The sequence below is a fragment of the Ursus maritimus genome (assembly GCF_017311325.1).
Source record: "Ursus maritimus isolate PB19 chromosome X unlocalized genomic scaffold, ASM1731132v1 scaffold_X1, whole genome shotgun sequence".
Classification (NCBI taxonomy): Eukaryota; Metazoa; Chordata; class Mammalia; order Carnivora; family Ursidae; genus Ursus; species Ursus maritimus.
In genome coordinates, this window is record NW_024423319.1 from 9,468,841 (window position 1) to 9,481,726 (window position 12,886).

Genomic DNA, 12,886 nt, shown 5'->3' on the forward strand with positions numbered 1-12,886 from the left:
AATAATAAAGAAATACTGTGTGTGTGTGTGTGTGCGCGCGCACGTGCACGCACATGCATGTGTCCATGTGCATCTGGGTCCATGTGTTTCTCTAGAGACTGGACCCCTAGCCTTCCATCAGATCCTCAGTAATTTGTGCCCTGCAAGTGCTAAGACCCACTGGTTTATAGGGCAAACACTGCTTTGCTGTGATATGGGAGCCCATCATAGGGCTCCACTGAACTCTGCAGCCTAACCTTTTACACCTTCAACACCTTGTCTCCAGTCACACGGATGAACTGTGGATTCCCTTCATGAGCCATTCTCTTGCTCGTCTCTGAGCCTTTGTATATGCTGTTATCACCTCTGCCTCATCCAGAATCCATCCTAGTCTATCTGCCAGATTCTTACCCATCTTTTAAAATATCAGTTCTGGGGTTAGCCCTTCTAGGAGAATTTCTTTGACCTCTCTGGAGAGAGGTAAGCATTTCTCCTTTTGGGTTCCCATGTTCACACCTTCAGTAAAGAACATACCATAGACAATTACGTCTGTGTCTTCCACTAGACCCTGATGTCCTGGAGCATGAGGACCAACTCTTACCTCTGAATCCTGACACTAGATGAGTGTCATTCACAGAATAGGTCTTTAAGAATGAATTTTCAAAAAGAATGACTGGTGGCTGGGTGGCTCAGTCAGTTAAGCGTCTGACTTCGGATCAGGTAATGATCCCAGGGTCCTGGGATCGAGTCCCACATCGGGCTCCTAGCTCTGCAGAGAGCGTGCTTCTCCCTCTGCCTGCCACTCCCCCTGCTTGTGCTCTTTCTCTCTCTCTGACAAATAAATAAAAATCTCTAAAAAAAATGAAAAAAGAATGACTGCCCTGAGGAAGACAGGTTCCAACTTAAAGAATAAGTTTCTCACTCTACCAATAAAATGTGTTGCTTAGTAACCTAGTGTTTCTCCTCTAGACACTGCATGGCCACTCATGATGAATGATACTCTAGAAAGAGGATATGCACAGGTGAGAGGTTGGCCTGCATCTGGCCAAGTTCTTTTCCAAATCTGAGAGTTTCTGATTCCCTGAAAGTTTGACCTTCATCTTTAATTTCCTTCTGACTGGAATTGGGCTTATGAATTGGATGACATGTCACCTTTGAGCTGACTTACTAGGCCAGGGTTAGAAAAGGTACTTTCCAGAAGTTCACCATCCCAGGCAGACTCACAGTGCCTGGCTTTGCCTTCTCGGCACCTCTGACGTCCCATCTGAAAACTGACTAATACTTGCTAATTTTATGTTTTGAAATTCTTTGATGAAAAGGCCATATATGTAAGTATCAGGTAGTGTTATGAATAATAAAAAATGGATGAAGTTTCTATTGCTCATTCCTTGAGTGACACTAGAAAAAATGGATGTCTCTTGCAAAATTACAGGTCATGTCTGCATTGGAGAAAAGAGACTGGTAAAGCATATTCAATCCCTCAATCCTTTGAATTCAACACAGCAATGTATTCGCTTTTTCAAGACTCTCCTGTCTTAGTCCATTCCAGCTGCTGTAGCAAATTACTGTAGGCTGGGTGGCTTATAAACAACCGAAACTTATTCTTCATAGTTCTGGAGACTAGGAAGTCCAAGAGTCAGGTACTGGAAGATTTGGTGTCTGGTGAGAACCCACTTCCTGCTTCATAACTGGCCATCTTCTGGCTGTGTCCTTCCGTGGCTAAAGGGTGAGGGAGCTCTCTGGGGTCTCTGATAAAGACACTGATCCCATTCATGAGGGCTGCATGCTCATGACCTACTCTCCCCCCAAAAGCCCCACCTTCTAATACCATCACATTGAGGGTTAGGATTTCAACATACGCATTTTGAGGGGGACTCACACATTCAGAATGTAGCATCTCCTGATTATGAAAATGCCATAGGACCTTTCTGTGTCACTGTGGGCTGTGCTCAGCAGACTTCCATCCAACAATGGAGCCTCACTGCAGTGGCTATCCAGTGCTCTGTCTACTCAGAGCAGCGCTCCCTTTCTGGGAAATGCTCCCTTCTCCACTCCAGCCTTGCATTGGAAGGACTGCAGCTATGTTCTTAGAGAACTCTGTTACCTGGACACAGTGATTGGTATAGACACAAGCACCTGATCTCAGGTAAGCCAATCCTTCCTCGGATCTTTTAATACTTGACATTAGAAAGAGTGAGTAGTGGGGCGCCTGGGTGGTTCAGTCGGTGAAGTGTCTGCCTTCGGCTCAGGTCATGATCCCAGGGTCCTGGCATCGAGTCCCACATTGGGCTCCCTGCTCAACAGAGAGCCTGCCTCTCCCTCTCCCTCTGCCCCTCCCCCTGCTTGTGTGCTCTTTCTCTCTGTAAAATAAAATAAACAAAATCTAAAAAAAAAAGAAAAAGAAAGAAAGAAAGAGTAGAAATCCTTTCTGGCAGAAACTCTGGGAGGTATGAGCACAGAACTGGCCAGCTGCCATGCATCCAGCTCTGCGAAGAGATTTTCTGAAAGAATGAAGCTGACACTCAGAGAGGCAGAGATGGGAGTCAGAAAAAGAAAGGGAGAGGAAAGGGGAAAGAGAGAGAATCCTGTCAGTTATTCAAGTCCTTCATTCCAGTCGTCTCTGCCCTTCCCATGGCTTGGTTATGTGAACCAGTAGGTCTCTCTTTTTGTATAAGCAAAATTCCAGCTGGGGTTAAGTCACTGGCAACCACAAGAATCCTGAGTAATATACACATGGAACATGCCATTAGCTCTGGAAATGAGTGAGGAGCCTTATGCCTCCAAGTACTTTCAGCTCAAGACAAGGTATTTTCTTTTTTCTTTTTCAAACCACTTTATTGAGATATGACTCACATATGAAGAGCTATACATCAAATATCAACATATAAAACTTGATGAGCTTGGAGATAGGTATACACCTGTGAAATGATCATCATAATCTTTTTTTTAAAGTTTATTTATTTAAGTAATCTCTACACCCAACGTGGGGCTCAAACTCATGACCCGGAGATCAAGAGTCACATGCTCTTCTAGCTGAGCCAGCCAGGTGCCCTTGATAATCTTTTCCATGAACATATCCATCACCTTCAAAGTCTCCTCCTACCCTCTTTATCATCGTCATCATCATCACCATTATTTTGTGATAGGAACACTTAAATATAAGATCTATCCTCTTAGCCAAAATTTCAGTATACAATACAGCATTGGGAACTCTAAGCACTGTGCTGTACCATAGAGCTCTAGGATTTATTCATCTTACAACTGAAACTTAGAACCCTTTGACTAATATCTCCCTGTTTCACCAACCCCCAGCCCCTGGCAACCAACATTCTACTCTCTGCTTCTACGAGTTTGACTATTTTAGATTCCTCATTTAAGTGGGACCATATAGTATTTGTTCTTCCATGTGTCTGGCTTTTTCACTTCACGCAGTGTCTTCCAGGTTCATGAGACAAGGCATTTACTACCCAAGGAACTTCTCTCAAGACTCAAGAATGTCCACTCCTCCTCCCATGGCAATAACCTTGGGGGTCTGTAAAAGGAAAGAGAAGGAGCTGACTTGCACATGAGAGGGGCTTTACAGATCACATGGTCAAACCTTCATGGTATAGATGGGGAAATGGGGCTCCAGAGAGGGGATGAGTTGAGGATCCCAGAGTCACACAGTAAATCAGCAGCATAGCCAGAACTAGATTCCAGTCCTCTTCATTTCTTCTAACTCGCTAGTTTTCCAATGGCTCCCCAGTCTGAAATTATATAAAGGAAATTGCAGTGCACTTTTAAAAAACACCGAATTTTGTTTTCTTCACAGATTATGCATCAACCTCTGCTCCCACTCATTCTACTCTTTCAAGTTAATGACTATGCAAAATGTCAGGAATTTCAATTTATGTACCTGCTGGAGACTTACGGCAATAACACTTAAAATTTTAGTTCTGCAAACTACTTTGACTCACAGCCAATTCGAAACTTTGGCATAAAAGTCTAATGAAGGATCAGGTCCTTAGTCTTTTATTTTTCCTCTTACAAAACTGCCGCTGTTTTTGGCCTTTAAAAGAATGATGTGGCCAGCTTTCATTTTGATAATTGTATCCTCAAGACTTCCACAAACTGATGAAACTGTCATTGCTGTGGAAGTTTCCTGCAGCCATTAAGGAAGTATAGTAGGTATTTTGGAAATGATTTTGACATTCACGTCATTGTCAGGACCTTAAATATTTCTTCAGAGGGAAATGTGCACAAGTGAGATATTGCTTGTGATCAATCCGTTTGTTGGCCAATCAATCAATCAATCATTAAGTGCCTGGTAGGTACCTCGCAAGGCTGTACTTGGGGAACAAAACAAGTAAGGCCCCTGAAACACTTAAAATATAGTTCTATCGATATGTTTTCTGTTTTATTTTTTTAAGATTTATTTATTTACGTTGGGAGGAGGGGCAGAGGGAGATGGAGCGTCAAGTAGACTCTGTGGTGAGCGTGGGGTGGGGCTCTATGCAGGGCTCTATCTCATGACCCTGAGATCACGGTCTGAGCCCAGGCTTTGGAATCAGGCCGTGGTGGAACTGAATGAACTTTACTAATTGTGCAAACCTGAAGAAGTTACAGCCCACCACAGCCCCTCGCTGTCTTCATCTGTAAAGTTATTATAATAAACAGTATATGTATTAATAACACTATTGATAAATAATATCAGTATTTTAATTAATAGCTAATAATGCACACTGTCAATTAGTGCTCAACATCAACATCATTAATGCTAGTATTATTAATCAATATTATTAGTAATATTAGCATTAATAATTTATATTAAGATTAACATTAATTGATATAAATGTTGATATTTGTTATAAGAAATAATGTATTATTCTAGCAATTATACTTACCCTTCAGGGTTGTTCTGATAACGGAAGGATATCATTTACCTGGCATATAGTAGGTGCTCAATAAACGCTAACTAGTATTATGAAAAACAATATATGTTTATGTCCAATTGTTCACAAAAGTGTGACAATTCAGGAAAGCAGGCGTAATCAAGAGCATGGGCTCCCCAGTCTGACAGAATTGGAGTTCAGTCCCAGCCATACCAGTTTAACTAGCTGTTGTGACCTTGGACAGACCACTAGACTCCTCAGATCTTAGCGTTCTTGTCTCTCAGATAAGCATAACAGAAGAACAGAATCTACCGCATAGAGGCATTGGCCCAGTTTACCAAGACGCCGTCCGGAGAGCACTGAGCACAGTGCGTTCGCTCAGGGGTGAGGCTGTCAGCATCTACACTGTAGGGACACTGTGGCCACTTTACAAATCACTGTTATTTAGCTACCATTTCCTTTCCAGTAATCACAGGTAGGAACAACTGAGTCACTCATTTTCATCTGTTTTTGTCATAAGGGTCTGAAATAGCAGCAAAAAATAGATTTAAGGATACTTTTTAAAAAGCACTTAAAGGTTTTCAAGATGATCGCATTTCCAGCGGTCTGTTATGTTTCAGGGCGAGAGATTCAGTTCTTCAGCAACGACTCTTCTAGATACTAACGTCACTAAGTAATCTAGTGTTTGGGGAACTTTGAGAGAAGAGGCACACTGCAAATACATGGAAGTGTTTACAATGAAGTGAAATTAGTCTTTTAAGCACTCTGAGATGGTGTACAAATTAATATTTCTTTTTTTAAAAGATTTTTATTTATTCATTCGACAGAGAGAGAGACAGCCAGTGAGAGAGGGAACACAGCAGGGGGAGTGGGAGAGGAAGAAGCAGGCTCCCAGTGGAAGAGCCTGACGTGGGACTCGATCCCAGAACGCCAGGATCACGCCCTGAGCCGAAGGCAGACGCTTAATGACTGAGCCACTCAGGCGCCCCTAATATTTCTTTTTTTAATAGTTTTTTATTATGTTATGTTAGTCACCATACAGTATATCCTTAGTTTTTGATGCAATGTTCCATGAGTCATTATTTGCATATAACACCCAATGCTCCATGCAATACGTGCTCTCCTTAATACCCATCACTGGCCTATCCCAGTCGCCCACCCAACTCCCCTCTGAAGCCCTCAGTTTGTTTCCCAGAGTCCACAGTCTCTCGTGGTTCATTCCCCATTCTGTTTACCCCCCCTTCATTCTCCTACCGATCTCCCTGCTATTTCTTATGTTTCATAAATGAGTGAAGCCATATGATAATTGTCTTTCTCTGCTTGACTTATTTCACTTAGCATTATCTCCTCCAGTGCCGTCCATGTTGCAGCAAATGTTGAGAATTCGTTCTTTCTGATGGCTGAGTAATATTCCATTGTATATATGGACCACAGCTTCTTTTTTTTTTAAAGATTTTATTTATTTATTCATTCGACAGAGATAGAGACAGCCAGCGAGAGAGGGAACACAAGCAGGGGGAGTGGGAGAGGAAGAAGCAGGCTCATAGCAGAAGAGCCTGATGTGGGGCTCGATCCCAGAATGCCAGGATCACGCCCTGAGCCGAAGGCAGACGCTTAACCGCTGTGCCACCCAGGCGCCCCTGGACCACAGCTTCTTAATCCATTCGTCTGTTGAAGGGCATCTCGGTTCCTTCCACGATTTAGCTATTGTGGACAATGCTGCTATGAACATTGGGGTGCATATGGTCCTTCTCTTCACTACGTCTGTATCTTTGGGGTAAACACCCAGTAGTGCAATTCCTGGATCATAGGGTAGCTCTATTTTTAACTTTTGACGGGACCTCTGCACTGTTTTCCAAAGTGGCTGTACCAACCTGCATTCCCAAATCCAACTGCTAATATAGTTCTAAAGGAAAGATAAGACAGTCCAAAGACTGCATTGTTTCAAGTGTATTTTGTAAGAAAAGAAAAAGATGCATTTAAACATTTTCACTGCATTAAAATTCTTAAAGTTAATTTTCTTAAATCCATTTTTGAAATAAAGAAAGCTTGTGCTGGATACAGCATCAGGAAGCAGAAGAGGGAAAACTCATCGACTATCGGCCACGTTACCCGGTCTCAATATTCACAACAGCCCCATGAGGTGGCTGCTCATGTTACCCCATTTTGCAGAGGAGAAAACAGGCCCATGACATGATGGAGTTTGTTTTAGAGCCCACGGTGAAGCAGTGGTTCAAACGCAGGTCTATTTAATTGCAAGTTGCATATTCACTCCAGACCTGACCCTTGCACTGCCACCTATGACCTCAGTGATCTTGAACATGTCATGTCGTTTATCTGAATTGTTGCTTATGTTGCTTTTGGCTTCATGGAGTAGAGTAACCAACGTCAGTTTAAGCAATTAATTTAATTTTCTCACATAATAAAAAGACTTTGGAAACAGGTGGCTCTAGAGAAGGGACTGCAGCTCGAGCCTCCAGTTCTCTCTTTCCACTCTGCCACCTTCAACGAGAAAGCAAAGTCCCACCTTGGCAGTGTACTCAGCAGCTCCAAGGAGATCACACAGGCACCGGACAACTTCCAGAATCAGGATGTGGGTGGAGGGAGGAGACTTTCTCTCTCTATGCCTCTCTCTTTGATCAGAGAGGAAAACCTTTCCCAGAAGCCTCCCCCCTTTTCCGCCAATGGACTTCCTCTTTGTCCCATTGGCCAAACTAGGCCACGTGACCAGCCATAAATGTGGCAGTGGGATCCATGCTTGGCTTGGACCAATAGTGACAGCAGTCGGGGACACCCTGAGATCAAGAGCTCTTGGCTTGAAGGCCTGATACAGTCAGGGTTCTGCTGTCAAGAAGACGTTGAGGCAGCAAGGCCAATGAGCAGTATCCAACAGGATCATTTCCTTTTCAACCAGTGAGAAAGTTGTTCCTGGGACACCTCTCAATGAGATGGAGGAGAAGGCTCTAGGTGCCGTTAAAAAACAAAACAAAAGGGCCCTCAACACCTGAGACAGATAAAAACACACCTCATGAACATATGCACTGCCCCCTCACATTCTTTCTCCATCCCTTAAACTACACTGGTCTTTTATAAGTCCTTTTCCCCATCAAAGCTGAACTTGACATTCCTTTTAAACTAGTTTGTGAAGGTGGTAGTCCTAGGAGTGGGAGCGCATAGATAGCACTTTGTCCTTCCTTGGTCTCCCTCCTCCCCCCACCCTACCATCCTAACATCTGATCACCATCAATCTGGGTATAGGAACTAGTCCTGTCAAAAGAAAGAAGGAAGGAAGGAAGGAAGGAAGGAAGGAAGGAAGGAAGGAAGGAAGGAAAGAAAGAAAGAAAGAAAGAAAGAAGGAAAGAAAGAAAGAAAGAAAAAGGGAGGGAGGGAGAAAGAGAGAGAGGGAGGAAGGGAGGAAGGGAGAAAGTGAGAAAGGGAGAAAAGAAAGAAAGAAAATACAGTGAAATAGTCCCCTGCAGTAACATAATAGATAGATCCAGAACAGATCTGTTTTCTGTTTGATTTCTAAGTGAATTTTATTTGACCACAAGTCTATCCCAATCGGAAAATTTTCTACCACATTTTATATTGTGCTAAAAAAAAATCAGCAGTTGTCACATTCTCTTTAAAAGCGACTGTCAGATTAAATCTCGTAACAGCTTAGTGACTTAAAACACCTCCCCAGAATGGTTTAGGGATGTGTGCTATGGTAAGAATTCTCATTTATTATTTTGTATTCAATATTTTACCATCAGCCTCTTACCCCAGGGAAATGTAGAAACTGAATGCTTGTCAAAATATTACCTAGCCTTTCTGAAATTGCGGTGCTGTGCAAACTGTATTTGCTCTGTAATGTGGAGTCTTGATAATACTATCTTTTTCCCCCACGATGTAGAAAATTTCCTTTCCTTTCTTTATGGGAAATGTTCTTGTTTTCCCACAGGTTTTTTTTTTTTTTTTGAAAAGACTTAAGGCAGACCATTTTTGCCTCTCCAATGATAGTGATTTGGTTATCATTTCAACCTTTTTCTCTAGTCCTTTTTTTTTAAGATTTATTTATTTATTTGACAGAGAGACAGCCAGCGAGAGAGGGAACACAAGCAGGGGAAGTGGGAGAGGAAGAAGCAGACTCACAGCAGAGGAGCCTGATGTGGGGCTCCATCCCAGGACTCCAGGATCACGCCCTGAGCCAAAGGCAGGTGCTTAACCGCTGTGCCACTCAGGCGCCCCTCTAGTCCTTTTAATTACTTCTTGAGCTGGGAAAAAATTGAGTACCTGACTCTTCTGTGCTAGCACCCCAACTATTTCATCGAGCAAAATGAAGTTAAGAGGGAGTAATTATCTTGTGAATCCGATCTGTCCTCACTGTGGATAGCCAGCCTAGAACCCTTCACCTCACCTTGGTCTCAACAGCCTTGGAAAGAGGAAAGGCAAAAATGTACCTGACTTAGGACCACTTACCCCCTAATCTGGCCTTGACTGTGTCTTCATTCATTCATGCACAATCACTAGCTGTGCCCTTCCAGGCACCGAGGAAACGGCAACGAAGAAGACAAAGTTCTCTGCCCTCCAGAAGTTTCTACACACCCTGTGTTGTGGAAAATTTATATCCTCCAATGAGGCAGGGAGCTCAAATTGGAACCCGTATCTCTGGAATAATCATACTTAATATTTATTAAGTGCACTGTGCTTTATCTGTAGAGGTTAAAAGATTCAAAATGCTAGTATTTGATTTTTTTTTTTTACCTACAGAAGTGAGAATTTCAGAAGGTTCGACCTATCGTTATCACACGAAATTCTCATAACAATTTTATAAGGTCAGTAATACATCCTCTCCACTTTACATATGGGGAAAGAGGCTGGGAGAAGTTAAATAATGTAGCGGCTTGAGAGGAGTTCAATAATGTAGCCACTTGGCACGGCTGGGCTTTGAAGTTGGATCTGTTTGCTTTTAGCCTCTACACTATGCTGCCCTCCTAAGTTAGTGTCCCTACTTCCCACCGTGCTGTTTCTTGCCCCAGGGACCACATATTCAATTACTGATATATTCACTGAAAAGCAGAAATCTGGACTTCACAAATTCAGCGGTTCTAATGAAATCAATTATACAGATACTCATTGCATAGCCTGGATCTGAAGTGTCAAAATAATTCTTATGAAATTTCTTACAGATTTGAAAAGCTATTTTGAAAACAGTCTCCTCGGATGTTTGAAATCAAATGATGGGAGGAATCAAGACTATTGTAAAATTTGTGCTAATCTAAAAGCAGGATGTTTGGATCACGTCCCTGGTCCTTCTCTACAACTTGATGTCCCTCTCGTACAGCTTATGTCTGATGATACGTCGCTATATTCGCAGACCCCCTGGCTAAGGAACCTCAAGATCTTTTTTTTTTAAAACTCTTCCTCCTTCATCTTTTGACAATATCTTCTAACCAATTAATCAGCAAAGCCTGATAGTGCTACAAAGCTCATCTTTTAAATCCAACGTCACGTCCCCCATTGCTACTGCTCGGCAGCATGAAGGTAGAGCAGAAGATGACACCGAGGGTCCAGCTGCACACATGTTTTTGTCCACCCAGATAACATGCGCAACAAGAAGACAGGGTTTCTTTTTGGTAAAGAATTTTCATTTTTATGAGGGAGGGGGAAGGGCAGAGGGGCAGGGGGAAACAGTCTCAAGCAGACGCCATGCTGAGCGTGGAGCCCGATATGGGGCTGGATCCCATGACCCTGTGAGCATGACCTGAGCCGAAATGGAGAGTCCGCCGTCCAAAGGACTGAGCTGCCCAGGCGCCCCAAGAATGCAGGGTTTCTCGACATTGTTCTACTTGTGTGTCCTGTGTCCATGTGATGCTCAGCACATCAAGGGAGTGTGGCCCTCCACTTGGAATCCTTGACAGCAGAATCCCCATGAAAACCTGAAAAACTCTAAGCTCAACAGAAATTTGAAAATAAAGTTGCCTAAATGGGAGTCTTCTTCAGTGGAGGATGGATGCCTGGTGCTCCGTGGCGGTCTCATGAAAGGTCAAACATCAGATTAGGGCAGAAATGAGATCGGGGGTAAAGTTGAAGAGACTTATTCATCAGGCATTAGTATCCCCTCCCCCAAAATCTCTCCCAACCATATGTGTTAGTTTCCTAGGGTTGTCACAATAAACTACCACAAAATGGTGGCTTGAAACCACAGAAATGGATTCTCTTGCAGTTGCAGAGTCTGAGATCAAGGTGTCAGCAGAAAGGCTCCTTTTGGAGGTGCTGAGGGAAAAATCGGGTCCATGCCTGTCTCTCAGCTTCTAGTGCTGGCTGGCAACTCTTGGCCTTCCATGGCTTGTACCTGCATCACCCCATTTTTTGCCTCCATTATCACATGTCCGTCTTCCCTGTGTGTCTTCACATGACCTTCTTATAAGGACACCACTCACGGGCTTTAGGGCCCACCCTAATCCAGTATGACCTCATCTTTTTTTAACTAATTATTTCTGCAAATACACTATTTCCAAACAAGGCCATGTTCAGAGAGGACAAGAATTTTGAGGGGGGCACTATTTAACCCAATACACCTTATACAGAGATTAAGTACCAACAGAATTATAATGGGTGCTTGATATGATGACTAGACTCTTCTTTAACTTTTTCCTCCTAGGGGAAAACAAACAAAAACAAAACTCCAGTTTTGAAGGGAATGTACATAATAGCAGAATCTGAATGGAATGTTTCTGGTTGCTTTTTTTTTAAAAGATTTTATTTATTTATTTGACAGAGATAGAGACAGCCAGCGAGAGAGGGAACACAAGCAGGGGGAGTGGGAGAGGAAGAAGCAGGCTCATAGCGGAGGAGCCTGATGTGGGGCTCGATCCCAGAATGCTGGGATCACGCCCTGAGCCGAAGGCAGACAGTTAATCACTGTGCCACCCAGGCGCCCCTCTGGTTGCTATTTTGTAAGCTCCCCCTTTCTTGGAAAACATGGAAATGGGAAATGTGTTTACAACTTCCCATTAGTAGATGGTGTTAATGATTGGCCTCTGATTCTTACTGGAGTCAACTAGTTCATTCTCAAGACATCTTGGTGTTGCCCTCCCCCCATCTTTTGCTTTTCTGCCAAACCATGTATTAACATACCAACCAGCTTCCAGCAACATCAGCTGGGTAATCATTGTAATTTCAAGGAAAACATAGTTGGTCTCATCAACTTGGGCAAAGATTCTTGGAAGCAAATACCATGACATAATTATCAGATCAAATAATCATAATATTACCCATTATCTACACAATTCGTGAACATCTTATTCGCATGGCCATTGGTTAGGACTGTTACGAATGCTGCAGATTGAAGCCAGCTGATGTTGGAGTCTCCAAACAGGCTACAAATTCCAGGGCTTTCCCATCCTGTGACTCCTTAGAGGAGGGCCTCATTCACAGTGAAGCTTGCCAACTGCAGAGTCGAAGAAGATTCAACAGCTCTGCTACCAAAGGAGCGAAATCTTCTTACAATTGCTTTCATCTTTGAAATGGAAATCTCAAGAAAGAGACAGCTGTTTGTGGTGAGAAATATAGCAAAGGCCCCTGTCTTGGGCAAAGTAGGGGTGATGAGAATTCAAAACTATATCATGATGAAAATGTGGACCCCTTAGATCATCTGGAAAACCTTCTTCTTTCTGTTCAGGATTGTCTGTTTTGTTTGCTTCATGATAACATAAAAGCCTCTCACCCTATCTCAAGGAGAAGGCTGAATGACATGCAAGCAACTGTTGAAATCCTCATGTTTGCTCAAGTTCTGTTTTGGGGGGAAAATTCTATTGCTTACCAGCCATATATATATATATTTAAAAACTAAGCATGTCCAGTGTATTCTTCTCAAATTCACCAATCAGATAAATCACTTCATCAAATAAGAAAGAGCTTACTAGTAATTCCTGGGAAAAGATTTGCATTGGCAAATATTTCAAATCTATTTCATCCCTGTCACCTGACACGTCATTTTGTGCAAAACCAAGCCAGTCAAAAAGAACTTCAGAAGATCCTTTGTTGTTGAT